Source organism: Dermochelys coriacea, chromosome 9 (assembly GCF_009764565.3).
Source record: "Dermochelys coriacea isolate rDerCor1 chromosome 9, rDerCor1.pri.v4, whole genome shotgun sequence".
NCBI lineage: Eukaryota > Metazoa > Chordata > Testudines > Dermochelyidae > Dermochelys > Dermochelys coriacea.
In genome coordinates, this window is record NC_050076.1 from 46780919 (window position 1) to 46796003 (window position 15085).

The window sequence follows — 15085 nt, forward strand, 5'->3', positions numbered from 1 at the left end:
ATATTACTTCTGACCATGTTTACAATCTATGAGTGCAATGCAAAATAGAGTTGCTGCACTTCACAAGGTAATGGTATGACACAGAGTGACAGAGGCTGTAGTTATTGCAGGAGTGTCTTGAAACACTTTGCTTGATTGTTTCCTAATAGAGAATAATGCTAACCATTCACTTGGCTGGTGTGGGTTGGAGTATGGTCACAATGGGCTAGATCCTCTGCTGGTGTAAAGTACCATACCTACACTGAAGTCAATTAACCTTCGTAGTTTCCCATCAGTGAAGGGGGACAATAGATGCATGTTGTGAGGTGTGTGTTGTGAGACTTAATCTAGCATCATTTGTAAAGTGCCCTATGAAGGAAGATATTACAGAAGTACGAAGTTGTCTTCAAGAACTAGTAGTCAGCATTAGCCATTTAACCAAACAGTTGCCTTGAAAAAAGGGTGACAGTGTGGTCCTACTGGTGGGTTTCCACCATTCAGAGCCACTTTTGGTGGGTGGAGAAGGAAAAAAACAGCAAAAAAAGAGGGAGACTATAAAAGAGCAGTGAGGGGGAATATTGTCTCTCTGCATCCCTATCAGAACCCCTCCCCACAAGCCTCCATTTCCACATTATTCTCCTGCAATCCTGGTTCACTTATATCATAGCCACATTCCTTCTTGGCAAGAAGGTCAGGAGATACGATCAGCTAATCTCAAGGCTGGCCGTTTTGTTTTGTTCAGTTCCGAACAGAACCCTAGCATTGGAATGCTCCCAGTTCAACCTGACGGTTCAAACCTTTCACCCAAGCAAATGTTGTGTGAAGGAGTTCTGCAAAACTGAGTTGGAAAATTCTCATGTAGGATTTATGATTCTTCCTCATTTCACTGGGCCAGAAGCACCATGAAAAAATGTCTCAGTAATATGGGTTGCTTAGAGGCCAATCCACACCACAATTCCCAGCTAATTATCTCAGCTGAGCTATAGGAGGGGTAGGGGATGGGGAGAAGAATCTGTTCTCCAAGGCCACATAATGGCTGTAAACACTACATAGGCTACTCCAGCTTGATGCCTGGGCGAGCCGTCAAGGCCCTGGTGAAACTTCATCGTGAGGAAAATCACTGGAGGTGATAAATCCTCCAGCCCTCCACACACCAGCACTTTGCTACACAGGGAGCCCATACTATGTAGAGAAGAAGCCCACTTTTACCTGGTCCCCAAAAGCTTCCTTCCCCCAAGATCACTTCCAAGGGACCATCCACACTTGTGGATGCGGGACAGGATTTGAGGCTTGGAGCAGACAGTTTGCTTGATGGAGAAAGCCTCAATCATTGTTTTCCTGGAGTAATTTTAATTTTTCTATGGACGTCATAAGCATAGTTCAGTAGATAACTTTATAATGGTATATATGGTACTCAATATTTAGTACAGAGACTATCTAGGAGAAAAAGAACACTGCAATAATGGTAATCACTTGTAAAGAGAGTTCTAAAGACTTTAATAAAAATAAAAGGGAGTACTTGTGGCACCTTAGAGACTAACAAATTTATTTGAGAATAAGCTTTCGTGAGCTACAGCTCACTTCATCGAAAGTATTCCTTTTCTTTTTGCGAATACAGACTAACACGGCTGCTACTCTGAAAGACTTTAATAGTGACCGTTGTAGAAGGCTCAGAGAAAATGTAACAGTTTTCCATTATGCAGCTGACTGTAATACATTCCAATTGAAAGGTGTTTCAAGACGATAAAAAACAGAAAGGAGCACAATTCTAAGTGACAAGGTCAACGCCAAACAGAAAAACAAAATGAAACCCAAAGCACCGTCTCTCCTGACAAATAGTCTCACACCCAGCAAGAAAGAAACGAAATATCCTTTTTCGAAAGTATTATGAATGTGCTGCAGGCAGACAGCCGACTTCAAGTGGAGCAGGATCACTTGTAAGATTAGGCATTGTTCTGCTTTAGGGACTTTATCTACCTCATTAGCCTTCTGTGTTGGATCAACACAAATCATTTTGTGTCCCTTTCTCACACACACACACACACACACACACACACACACACACACACACACACACACACACACACACACACACACACACACACACACATACCCTTTTGATAGCTAGTTCTCTATCCATTATGGACCAGATACATACAGTATCAGTGATTCAAGCATAGGTAATGTAATACACTTTCCACTTCCCATGAAATTAGGAAGATTTCATTCATTTCCTAGTAGGTGATGAGTATGCTGGGTGTAGATCAACAGAGAAAGTTGCAAATAAAAGCAGGAATTATATTGCACTGCAAAATAAGTGAAAATCTTTTTAAGGACCAATTTGCTGCTCAGAACTTGGAGAGGCAAAGGGACCATTACCATGTTTAAGCATTGACAGCTTCAATAAGAAGCAGAGTGACAAAAGAAGCCTGAGCTCTCATTTTGGTCCAACTGCGGGCTTTCAGTGAAATTTCTGATTACTATGAATAATCCTGTGTCCTCCGCCCCCTCAAAAAATAAATTAGTGGTTATGATGCCTTCTACCAAAAAAAATCCCCATTATGACATTTTGTCACTCATCTGAAAGACTGGAAAAATCATGAAAATCAAACTCCTATAAACAAATCCACTGCCATTCCAGAAGCTGCTCAAAAGCTTCAATCTTAAACATACCGCAGCTGTAATTTTTTCTTTCTGATGCTCACTTTTATTAATACCTTTGTGTTGTCCTGGTTACTGAACCTCAGAACTGCAATCTACCATTTCTCAGCTGTTTCCATTTTTAAAAAAACCACCGCTTTAATATACAACTTGTCTAAGTTCAATGATGACAAGTTCTAAGGGATGTTTTAAACTCTGCTTTTAGCCCCCAAGATACAAGCAAAGTTGTGTTTCTAGAAGCTAAGGACAGATCCTCAGCCAATGTAAATTGGTGTTGCTCTCCTGAAGTCTGTGGTGACTATGCTGATTTGTGCCAGCTGAGGATCTTACCCAATGTACTCATCTTCCTCTCTACTCTCAGCTCCTTTCTATCTGAAGCACCTGAGGAGGATCATACAATTACAAGTGGGAGTGGACAAACCCAGAGAGATTTGGGTTGTGCTGTTGGCCACAGATTGTGGCAGTGCCCAAACTCTGGGGATGGACTCTCAAAACATAAGAGGATTCCTTGGTCAGCTGTGTCCTCACAGATCTGGCCTTCTCAACCAATTGTTTCAGCATCAATTCTGAGGGCCAGGGAAAAGTTTTATCAGCATAGCTACATCAGTCATAGTATGCCTGACATAGTAATGCCAACAAAACCCCAGTGTAGGCGTAGCTATGGCGACAGAAGTGTGCTTCCATGAATGTAGCTAATGTCATTTGGAAAGGTGATGTTCTTACACTGACAGAGAAACTCCTTCTTATGGTGTAAGTTGCGTATACACACGGGGCTAGGCCAACATAGCTATATCAGCCATATTCTCCGTAGCACAGACATGCCCTGATTCTCAATTATGCAAAGGCCCATTTACTCACTCTAGCAGTGCAATGGTGTCTTAAAGTAAGTAAAAATACATTCCCATTCTCTCCACATGGAGAATTCTCTTCTCTTCTCCCTTCAGGGAAGTTCTGAGACAGCTGCAAGGATGTAGCCTTCTCAGTGCCCAGCGTAGCACAGTGACAGTTAGGTCACAACACAGCATCATAATTAGTTGATGCTACATCACAACATTGTGTCTGAAATGTGGTTATCAATTCAGTTAATCAGAAAAAGGGAAAATAGCAAGTTCAGTTCATTAAATTTGAGTGGGGCTGGTTCAAGTGGATTAGGATGTACTTTGCCTCTTTGCTCAATGCTGTTTCTTGGCGCTTTGCCACTGTCAGACACAGATGACCAAAGATAACAAGAACACTGAACTGAATCTTCAGCTGTGCCCAGTAAGTGTTGGGTATCATTGACTGCGAGGGAGGAACCACAAAGGATCCTTTAAAAAGTGCTGTATACTAAGCTTGCAAATGAGAAGCTTAAATGAATTCTTTGCATTGGTCTTCACCGCAGAGGAGATTCCCCAGTTGAGCTCTTCTTTTTAGGTGACAAATCTGAAGAACTGTCCCAGATTGAGGTGTCAATAGAGAAGTGTAATAGAGTCCTTGGAGGGCCAGTTTGCCTAGTGGGTAGTGCACCCAGTTTTCAACCTCACTTCCCAGTGGGAAGGCCTTCCAGTCCAATTCCTAACCCTTGTGTGGGTCTTAGTTTCATCTCAGGGTGTGCAATATCCCTGCCCTCTCCTTACTAGATGGGGAGTGGGGTGGAAATGAGACTTATGCACCTCCTGCAGCAAGGGCAGTTGAAGGGCCCAGGCTTCCCTTCAAACTCCACCGAGCTCTGACCCAGGTACTGATGATAGCCAACAATGTATGGCAACCTGGAGTGCCCTCAGAGTTCCCTCACTTCCTACAATCTGTCTCCCCCCATGGCTCCAAGTTCAATATGAGATAACAAGAGGAAAAGAAAAGAAAACTAACCCTTCAGCCCCAACTGGACTCACCAGGCAGTCTTGTTCCTCACAGGGAGGCTTCTTCGACACCCTTGTTCAGAAGCTCTTAGGGTTGGTTTGTCTTTCTCCCCAGCCTCCCTCTTTTGAGCTGAGTTGCTCCTTTTTAAGTTCCCTCTCCAGTTGGAGCATGCTCTTCAGGTCTGGAGGTATGGGGCTACCTGGGTGCAGTATTTTCCGTTAACTTCTTTGGATCCAGTGTGGGGTTTGTACACCCCATCACAAGGAGATTTTGGAACTGATAAATTAAACAGTAATAAGTCACCAAACCAGACAATATGCACAAAGAGTTCTGAAGGAACTCAGATATGAAATTGCAGAACTACTCATTGTGAGCTCTGTTCAGATCCCAGGCACTTATCTTTGGCAATAAGAAGGAAGTATATCAGGAACAAAAGCAATCCTAATAAGAGTACAGACCCATCACAAACTGGAGGTGGTAAAACTGTTTAATGTAGTTTAGGCAGAAGTGTTCAATAAATAATTTGATATAGGAAAAGAACCATGATCATGTATTCCTATCACCAGGGGATGATTAACTGCTTTCCTGTCCATTAGTAATTAAGGAGGATGTTAAACAGCATCTACTAGGGATGCTTTTTACCAAAAAAATGAGCACCTAAAATGAATTATTTCAACCAAACACAAATATTTTGATTTGGCCATGCTGCTGAAGAATCTCATGCTCCCATTCTCCTCTGTGGACGGAACTCCTGGTCAGACTACATGTCCCATGATACATAACCTTTCCTCTGCAAGATGGGATACCGTGGTGCATCATGGGTGATATAGTCCAGCAATGGAGCCAGGTCTTTAGATGAAAATTGGAGCATGAGGCACCCGAACTACAACTCCCATGATGAACTGCATCTGAAATATTTCAGTATGCACATTTCTGCCAACAAACAACATTCTATGAAAAACATTTTTTTTGCCCATCTACCGCAGAAGCTCAAGGCAATTTGGAGAGGGCTTAGGGCTTGCCTACATGACAAGTAAGTGATCAGCAAGTGAGGGTGTGAATCTATAGTGCACCAGCTCTCCATGCACTAATTCTCCTTGTGGAACCTGCTACAGTGCTCTAAAAGTTTTCTACCCTATGACAAAGCACACTATGGAGATATAGCAGGGTCAGCTCAGTCAGAGCACAGCAAGCTACTGCACTATAGGTTCATACGTTGGCTTGCTGCACTAGAATTTGTCAAGTAGAAAGAAGCCTCAGATAAATGTCTGAACCTTGGGGCGCACAAACAAATAGAACAAACCTTCTTAATCTTTTATTTATTATCCACCTTTTAGATTTGTGGTTATTAAAACTGCCATTAACCTTTAGTCTCTAGTACATATTTCCCCACAGTAATACACAAAAATTTAATTGGGCAAATGCCTTATGTTCTTATGTCTACACAAAAGATGCGACTCACCACAAATAAGTCTCCCCGGTCATTCTGTTCACATTCTCCTCATTAAGCCAACTGCCCAGGGCAAGCCTGGAAAATTGCCCAGGCCCTGTGGATAAATCTGGGCCTTGTAGGTTCTGCCCTGCCATTTAAACAAGGGAGATATTAGTTCTGCATCCGATGAAGTGAGCTGTAGCTCACAAAAGCTTATGCTCAAATAAATTTGTTAGTCTCTAAGGTGCCACAAGTACTACTTTTCTTTTTTGCGAATACAGACTAACACGGCTGCTACTCTGAAACCTATAATAGCTACAGTATCAGACAAGGAGAGAGATGGTTTCCTAAGATATCCAGGACCCAAACCAGATAGGGATTCAGAGATACAAATCCACCACCTTTAAACATTCCCAAGAAATCAACTGAAAGCCATTGTAAACCTTAAATATAACATGTTGTCAGAGAAGCACCTGTTCAGCTTAATAAATGGTCAGTCCCATTCTGCACGAGCTGAAGTTGAGTGGTGGTTAGGTGTAACCCCATGCAGAGCATTAGCAAGCCCTTCATGTACAATTTGCATTATGTTTCTGTACATTATTATACTCTACTCTCATAGCCATGCTAGTACATGTTATATTTATACTATACAAAACTAAAGACTGACTGGTGCCTCCAAACTTGAACTCTCCAGCCCCATGTGTTCCTTTTCTCCCCCCTCCCCATATCCCTCTCAATGTTATTTTAAATGTGTAATCATTAAACCACACATTTCATTCACATTTCTTAACTATGTATCCAGAAAATGTTTGGGCCACCAGAGCCTGAGTACTTTGGAACTGCATGGTGCTGGTGGCTTGTCTATACAGCCTCGCAGCATGGACTACAGGGGTGTGATCTGCAGCACACATTGAAGCGTGGCACTGTAACTGCCCTGCGTAGACCCAAATGACGCCCCCATACCCCCTCGCTTGGGCTAAAAATTGAAACTCCGGGTCCTAGTGGCACCCCCCCACAGTCTGGCACCTGAGGCAGCCGCCTCAGTTCGCCTCATGGTAAGGCCAGCCCTGCCCGCTAGTACGAACTAAAAAGTACCTAGCTTGCATTAAGAAATGTAGAAATGTAGTCCTTTTTTGAAACAGCAATGTGAACTAGCTATTAGTCACAAAGGTATTTCCTTGAACCCACGCAGTTCCTCGAAAGCCACAGCCTAAATGCAAAAAACTCATTTGCATAAATTGATGTGTCATATTTAAGGTTACATGGTTAAAACTAGCACTGAGTGGGAACCTGCTTTCCTCCCCTGGGAATATTTTCAAGATTTTGAAATGTTTTCCCATCCCAAACTGGGACAAAAAGTCAAAGTAAATATTTTTGCAAACCAACAATCCAAAAGATTTTTCAGTTCAGGTACATTGAAATGTTGTGTTTAGATTTCAACCCTTATTTATTTATTTTTGCTAAAATTAGCGTAAATTTCAAAACAAAAACCTCACTTCTAACCAAAAATGCAATTTTGTTTCAAACTTATCAAAATAGAATGTCAACAATTTCAAATTGTTTCCAAGTTTTTTTAAATGAGAAATTCCTCTCACCTGACCCTGTCCTATGAATAGTTTCAGTGAAAAATATGTTTCACTGAAAAATCCCAGATAAGTACCAGTTAAAATTGTAATTAATGGCAAGACAGGCAACAACTACAGATACACAGTTTCAGTGGGCCTATGTGGGGAATACTATTCGGTGCGAGTCAAGAAGACAGAATCAGGGCAATTTGTCACACTACATCATGCAGTCATGATTTCAGTGAGTAGTCTTCTTGTCATGTTCTCTTCGGGGGGAGGGTAGATTTCTTAGGCAGATCTTGGGATCGGCCATGATGGTACAATCTATAATTAGCACAGAAAACAATATTATGTGGTTATGAAGGTATGTGGGGAAATGCCATCCGCAGGTAATATCAAATGTGTCACTACTGTAGATATATTATAATCTGAACATTAGCACAGAGATTGCAAGAGACATGTAATGAAGTTAGAGAGTTTGATTAAAACAGCTATGATAAAAGAATAAACACCTTGGGCCAGATGCTCAGCTGGTCTAAACCAGTTGCTCCATTGACTTTGTTGCCAATTTACACCAGTTGGGGATGCAGCCCGCTTATTTTAGCGAGTTCAATCAGGGGTAGATATTTTTCGAGTAAGACCTTTCATATAAAGCACTGGAGCAAGAATGCTCTTATCTGCAAATATTCTCTTTAGAAACCTGATGCGATTAAATGCTACTCTGCTTTTCAGAAAGTACAAATAGCTGAATCAAAAGAGAAATGAAAGCAAAGTTATTTCTGAAAGGAAAGGTAATGTTCTCAGAGAACAGCGTGCCCAGAGCAGATTGCAGCAGGACTGTGTTATTAAGCTCTCTAATAATCCATGTCTCTCTCATTGTTAAGAGCATTGGAAATGCTCTCCTGCACATGAGACTTTCGACAGAGGGAGTCACAGCTATGCAGAGAAGTCTTTTTGCTGGTGATGGCTGTGGTCAGGGAGTTATGTACAAACTTGCAGGGGATTGAAAAGATATGGGTGAGGGATAAATATGCTGTACATTACATACAGTGGTAATGGATCTGCCCAATAAACAAGTTACAGAAAGACAAATCTTATATAGTCACAAGACATTATTACCTACTAGGGCCATGTTAGAAAGGATTAGCACTTGACATGGTCAGGTAAACCATGATACATTTAGGACACTCCTCTAACTCGCTCTCACAATTCTCTTATGCAGGGTTACAAGAGGAAACTTGAAAAGGTGAAAGAGCAAATGGGGGGGCAGGAGAAGAGAGGGGGGTCATTTTGGGTGCGATTTTCTAAAGAAGCCTAAAGAAGTTTGGTGCTCAAGTCTCATTAAAATTTAAGATTTAAATACCTAACTTACTTTTGCTCCTATAAAAGACACAGCCATAATCCTCTTCTACTCTTTCCCTTTCCCGTTTACCTCTCTCTTCTTTGAATTCAAGGAGGAGACTGGAGGAGTCTCCTGAAGAAAATGCAGCTATTCTACCAAGACTCCAATCCTGCAAGGCACATAAGCACTGGGTTAACTTTAAGCATGTGATTTCTTCCCAATGAAGTCAATAGAACTTACGGACATGCTTAAGTTCTTTGCTGGTTTAGAACCTAAGCAAGGAGGAAACTTTGTATGCCAAAACCAAACATTCCATTGCAGATATTAGATTAGAAGCTACACCTTCCTGTATGCACTTCATTCCTTAATAGCAGCTGGGTAAGCATCCATTTTTATTAAGCAAGGGAGACATTTTCAAAGGCACAAAGGGGACTTAAGTGTCCAACTCCCATAGTCTCCTCCCAAATAACTAATAGATCCTATTTTCAAATATATTGGGAAAACAGTGGAGTTTCATACAATCCCACATTGCTGATGAGTTTAGGAAGTATCAGATAGCAAACTGCACCCAAGTCTGTGGCCTGTCACAATAACTCCTTTTAACAGCTGTATCTCTTTGAAAAAAATCCCCATTGTTCCCAACTGAGTACCCCTTTAAAACTTACACCATTCCGTCAAATAAAGGGTGGTTCTAAATAATAACAGAATTGACTTAAATGTGCATGATTGAAAGCCAGAGGGGGTTGTACAGATGAGTCCTATGTAATAATAGGTTTACAGAAACTTTAGGGTAGGATTTTCAAAGAGGCTTTGGCATACAAGTCTCACTGACTTTCACTTGGACTCATGCTACCAAGAAATTTTTGAAAATTCCACCTGTCTTTATAATTTTCAGTATTCCTAAGGAAACACTTTGTAGCCTAGGTCAGAACAAGGCAGCTTGCTTGAAAACCTACTAGCTTCAATATAAACAAACTGGACTGGAACCTTAGCTGGTGTAAATTGCCATAGCACCATTGACTTTAATTGATATCAGCTAAGGATCAGGCTTTACTCATCATTGCTATCATGACTTAAAACATCAGTCTATTTTCCTGAAACATCTAAGGGGTAACTCTGCTGCGAACTCCTGTATAAAGCACTTAGCTTTGCATATCACTTGGTGGTGTTCCCTAACAAAACCATACAATTGATTGCTAAAATGCGCAATTTCCCCTCACCAGGATAATCTTCTTTAGGGTTTAGGCACCCTTCCCGACTCTAAGAACATTTATGCCTTTTGTTCTCCCCATTTAGTGGCTATCTAGCACTGGCCTGGCTTCTGCCCTCTCCCTTCCAGCGCTGATGCTGTTGTGATACTAACATGCAGCTGGTTAAAACATTACCAATAATGTCATAGAATTTCATAACTACTTGTGTGCTAAATGTAATGCTTGTAAAAAGTGTTGAGTTGACAAAGGGAATTAAAAATCACATTTATCACCATTAAGGGCTAGAAGCTGTCCACTGGCCCAGAATCACCAGAGCACAGTGTCCACTAGCCAGTCCATCTCCTACTCCAATACCAGTAGGATTGGCAGCAGGAGACATTGAAATTGCTACATAGGGTTCCTGCCCGCCAGGATTAGGCTATGCAAGCTGACTGTTCAAAGGGCTCCTAACCCCTTTGCACCACTGTCAAGGATCTGACTGTGGAGAGGTTATAAAGTTCCTGGTAATCCACAGTTACCAGAAAGGATCAGGATGTGTTGCAGGGGGAGCTCAACAAACAGAGACAATCATGACTACATTGGAGATCCATGTGCAGATTCCAAGGGCAGAATCAGCCCCATCATCCTTAGTGGGACATACCTGTGCACAAGATACTAAGAGGTTTTGGCTCTGTCAGAAAGACGAGTATAGAACAGTTGTAGGATTGGGAAAGAAGCCTGGGACTGAATCTTTCCAAGTTTCCTTTGGTTGCTATGTCATTGACACTTCAACTGCTGCTAATCAAGTGCCTGTTTTTGTCACCTGTAGTCTGTAACAGTGATAGATGAGCACCTATCATGAGTATTTTAAGCTGTTCATTATGGAAATCTGTCCCATCCTTGGCTGCTCTGTGTCATTTTAATTAGCTTGTCCTTTTGCTTCATCAAGCATATTAAAAACACTGGTAGTAAGTTTTTTCATTTCATCTTCACTGAAAGTTTTATTGTTTATAACAGTTCACTGTGTGTGTTTGTATGTATATGCAGATAGAGTATATAGTTTTTGTGGCAGAAGAGGAAATGAGACAGTATAGCAGATGGCTGATATATGTTCTGTCATTTACCTCTGAATGAGGAGACAGCTTTTCTCTACTCATGATTTATCAAGTCTTTCCGTAACTTACAATATGTATCTTCACCAGTAACATAGGGTAGCCCTCAGGTACCACACACAGACAGACAATGTACCTATTTCCTCTGAATGTTCTTTATGACTAATGGACTGATATGCTAACCACGAGAGAGAATAAGTAGGATCGTTTGACAACATAAAGGTAGTAATTACTGTTAAACATGTGAGGCCAGATTTTCAAGAGGACTCAGCACCAATACCCCCGATTATTGCCTTTGGAAAGTGTGGCCCCAAATGAGTGCAGAGCCCTTCTGAAAATTCTGGGCTTATCTAATGTTATTTGTGGGGGGAGGGGAGGGGAAATTAGGTGCCTAATTGCAATTTGTGCCTTTGTAGATTTTCCCCTTTATTGCTGGAACAGCACTATACACCTTTCCCTATTATTACCATCCCATGGCCTCCTCCAGTCAAAGGGCAACATTTGATTTTGATGGGACTCCAATGTCCAATGAAGAGGATGGACATCTCTCTCGAACCAAACACCCCTTCAGGTGTCAATCAAGAAGGGTTTCTGGGGCTGAAACCTAGGTGGCATCTGCTATTCGGATTAAAAGAGCCGACGTAAAAACAGAGATGAGAGTTCTGTCCCTGACTCTGCCAATGACCTGCTGTGCAACTTTGAGAAAGTCACATCGCCTCAGTACTTCTCCCTCCCTTTGTCTCATCTGCTTCTCTCACAACAGGTTTATGCAGCACCCTTACTATGCATCATACGCAAATGTTACTGCAGCTGAGAATATCACAGAAATGCTCATGCGGCATTCCAAAGCCCGCTCTACTCCCGACAATACAGAGGTACACAAGCATTTCCCAGCCATCTTCCCCTCCTACCTGCAGTTTAGCTGAACATTTCAGAGGAAGGGGTTGTTGAATGAGCAATGAAGAACATGCTGTTCTTCGTGCCGTTTCATTTCTAGATAACCTGGGGATAGTCCTATCTCCAGCAGTCCATCCATGAAACATCGGCTGCAAAAGCCAGTCCTCCAGAATTTCTATGCAGTTAGGCAGTTACAGCAAATAGAATTGAATCAGTGGAGGATTCAGGGTGATTTATATAGAAAAATAAGTCTGCAAGGAATGGAAATTTGAGAGAAGGGACTACAGCTCAATAGGGCATTGACTGAATGTGAATTGTGAGAAAGATGGCCTTGTGGATAAAGCACTGGACTAGGACTCAAGAGACCTGGGTTTAATTCCCCGTTCTGCTGCAGTCTTCATGTATGACCTTGAGCAAGGCACTTCACCTCTCTGTGCCTCATTTCCCTGTCTATAAAATAGGTATTTCCCTTTCTCAGAGGTGTCATAGGGATAAACTCCATTCCTGCATAGAGAGTGCCAGGAAAGAGCCTATCAGCAAAATAAATTCAACCTGATCACTTAGTAGACAAGACTGCCATTGTAGCTTCTTTAATATAAAATGTGACAACAAAATCGAATGAAAAACATCTAAATGAGCCTGTGACACTGCATCCCATCTTCTTCACAGTAGTATTATGATATAATTATGATGTATTTTGTACAAGACAGGTCATGTGAGGTGTCATTGGAAAAAGATATGATTTGCTGAATATGATTATCCTATTTGTATGCATCTATCATTTTTGTATCTGAAGTTATGAATATTGACTATGTATCTGTATTTCAAATAAAAAGAAAAGGAGAACTTGTGGCACCTTAGAGATGAACTAATTTATTTGAGCATGAGCTTTTGTGAGCTACAGCTCACTTCATCGGATGCATTTGGTGGAAAATACAGTGGGGAGATTTATATACACAGAGAACATGAAACAATGGGTGTTACCATACACACTGTAACGAGAGTGATCAAGTAAGGTGAGCTATTACCAGCAGGAGAGAGGCTGGGAAAAAACCTTTTGTAGTGATAATCAAGGCCATTTCCAGCAGTTGACAAGAACATCTGAGGAACAGTGAGGGGAGGAAATAAACATGGGGAAATAGTTTTACTTTGTGTAATGACCCATCCACTCCCAGTCTTTATTCAAGCCTAAGTTAATTGTATCCTGTTTGCAAATTAATTCCAATTCAGCAGTCTCTCATTGGAGTCTGTTTTTGAAGTTTTTTTTTTGTTGAAGAATTGCCACTTTTAGGTCTGTAATCGAGTGACTAAAGAGATTGAAGCATTCTCCGACTAGTTTTTGAATGTTATAATTCTTGACGTCTGATTTGTGTCCATTTATTCTTTTACATAGAGACTGTCCAGTTTGACCAATGTACATGGCAGAGGGGCATTGCTGGCACATGATGGCATATATCACATTGGTAGATGCGCAGGTGAACGAGCCTCTGATAGTGTGGCTGATGTGATTAGGCCCTATGATGGTGTCCCCTGAATAGATATGTGGACACAGTTGGCAACAGGCTTTGTTGCAAGGATAGGTTCCTGGGTTAGTGGTTCTGTTGTGTGGTGTGTGGTTGCTGGTGAGTATTTGCTTCCAGTTGGGGGGCTGTCTGTAAGCAAGGACTGGCCTGTCTCCCAAGATCTGTGAGAGTGATGGGTCGTCCTTCAGGATAGGTTGTAGATCCTTGATGATGCATTGGAGAGGTTTTAGTTGGGGGCTGAAGGTGATGGGTAGTGGTGTTCTGTTATTTTCTTTGATGGGCCTGTCCTGTAGTAGGTGACTTCTGGGTACTCTTCTGGCTCTGTCAATCTGTTTCTTCACTTCAGCAGCTGGGTACTGTAGTTGTAAGAATGCTTGATAGAGATTTTGTAGGTGTTTGTTTCTGTCTGAGGGATTGGAACAAATGCGGTTGCATCGTAGAGCTTGGCTGTAGACAATGGATCGTGTGGTGTGATGTGGTCTGGATGAAAGCTGGAGGCATGTAGGTAAGCATAGCGGTCAGTAGGTTTCCAGTATAGGATGGTGTTTATGTGACCATCATTGAATACATAGCCAATAAAGTAAAGGCATTGAATTTTAGTTGAAATAGTAGTGTAGTTTCCCTACATCTGCCATAAGTAAAGCAGCTGGGCTATAATTTGGAAAGTCAAGCACTCTCCTTTAAAAATTATTTTGAACAACCTCTAACACTAAGATCTTTCAGCCCCAAGTTTCCACACTGGGAACAGATGTTAGCCCAGAGCTGGTGCAATCAGGACCCAAGTGAAACCTTGCATGGAACTTACAGGTCTCCTCTTTACTTGCTCTCTATATTTATCCCATTGACCATTATATGTAAAACAAGTTCCCAATTAGGGAAAAACCTGACCTGTTCAATATAATGTCTATCAATCATCTACTTATGCAGGCTTGGTCTGTGGCCAAAGGAAATTACTTTAGTTTTCTTATCATTTAGGGTCAGGCACTCCTGCTACTAAGAGAGCTAAAATCCTTTAACATATGCTTCAAGCTCTGAGGAGTTTGGAACAGCAAAACCAAGTCTTCTGTGAAAAGAAGAACCAAACACAAATGAGTCCAAAATTTTGGGAGGGAAATACTGTACCTTTCTATAACCCCATTACCACCACCTCATTAATATAAAAGTTAAAAAGGAATGGAGCCAACAAACAACCCTGAGGGACACCTTGTGATGGAAATGGAGTCAGTTGGCTCACCTTGCTGTCTTGTCCAAATCTTGCCCACTATTTAGAAAGGGTAGGGCTGGAGCACATCCATATTGCTGTGTGTGTAATGGATCAGGGCCGGATTAAGTCAGAGAGTTGTGTATAATACCTGGGCCTGATGCTGAGTCTCTGGCTCTCACCGACATGGGTTTACACCAAACTAACTAACATTGGCTCCTCCAAGTTATCTATGTTTTATCAGAGTTCACTGGTGGGGGTGCTATTCTGAGTCTTGTTAGCAGGTACCAAAAAGGGATGCTCTTCTATAGACATAAGCAAGCCTGCAAGAGGTAGGTATGTTG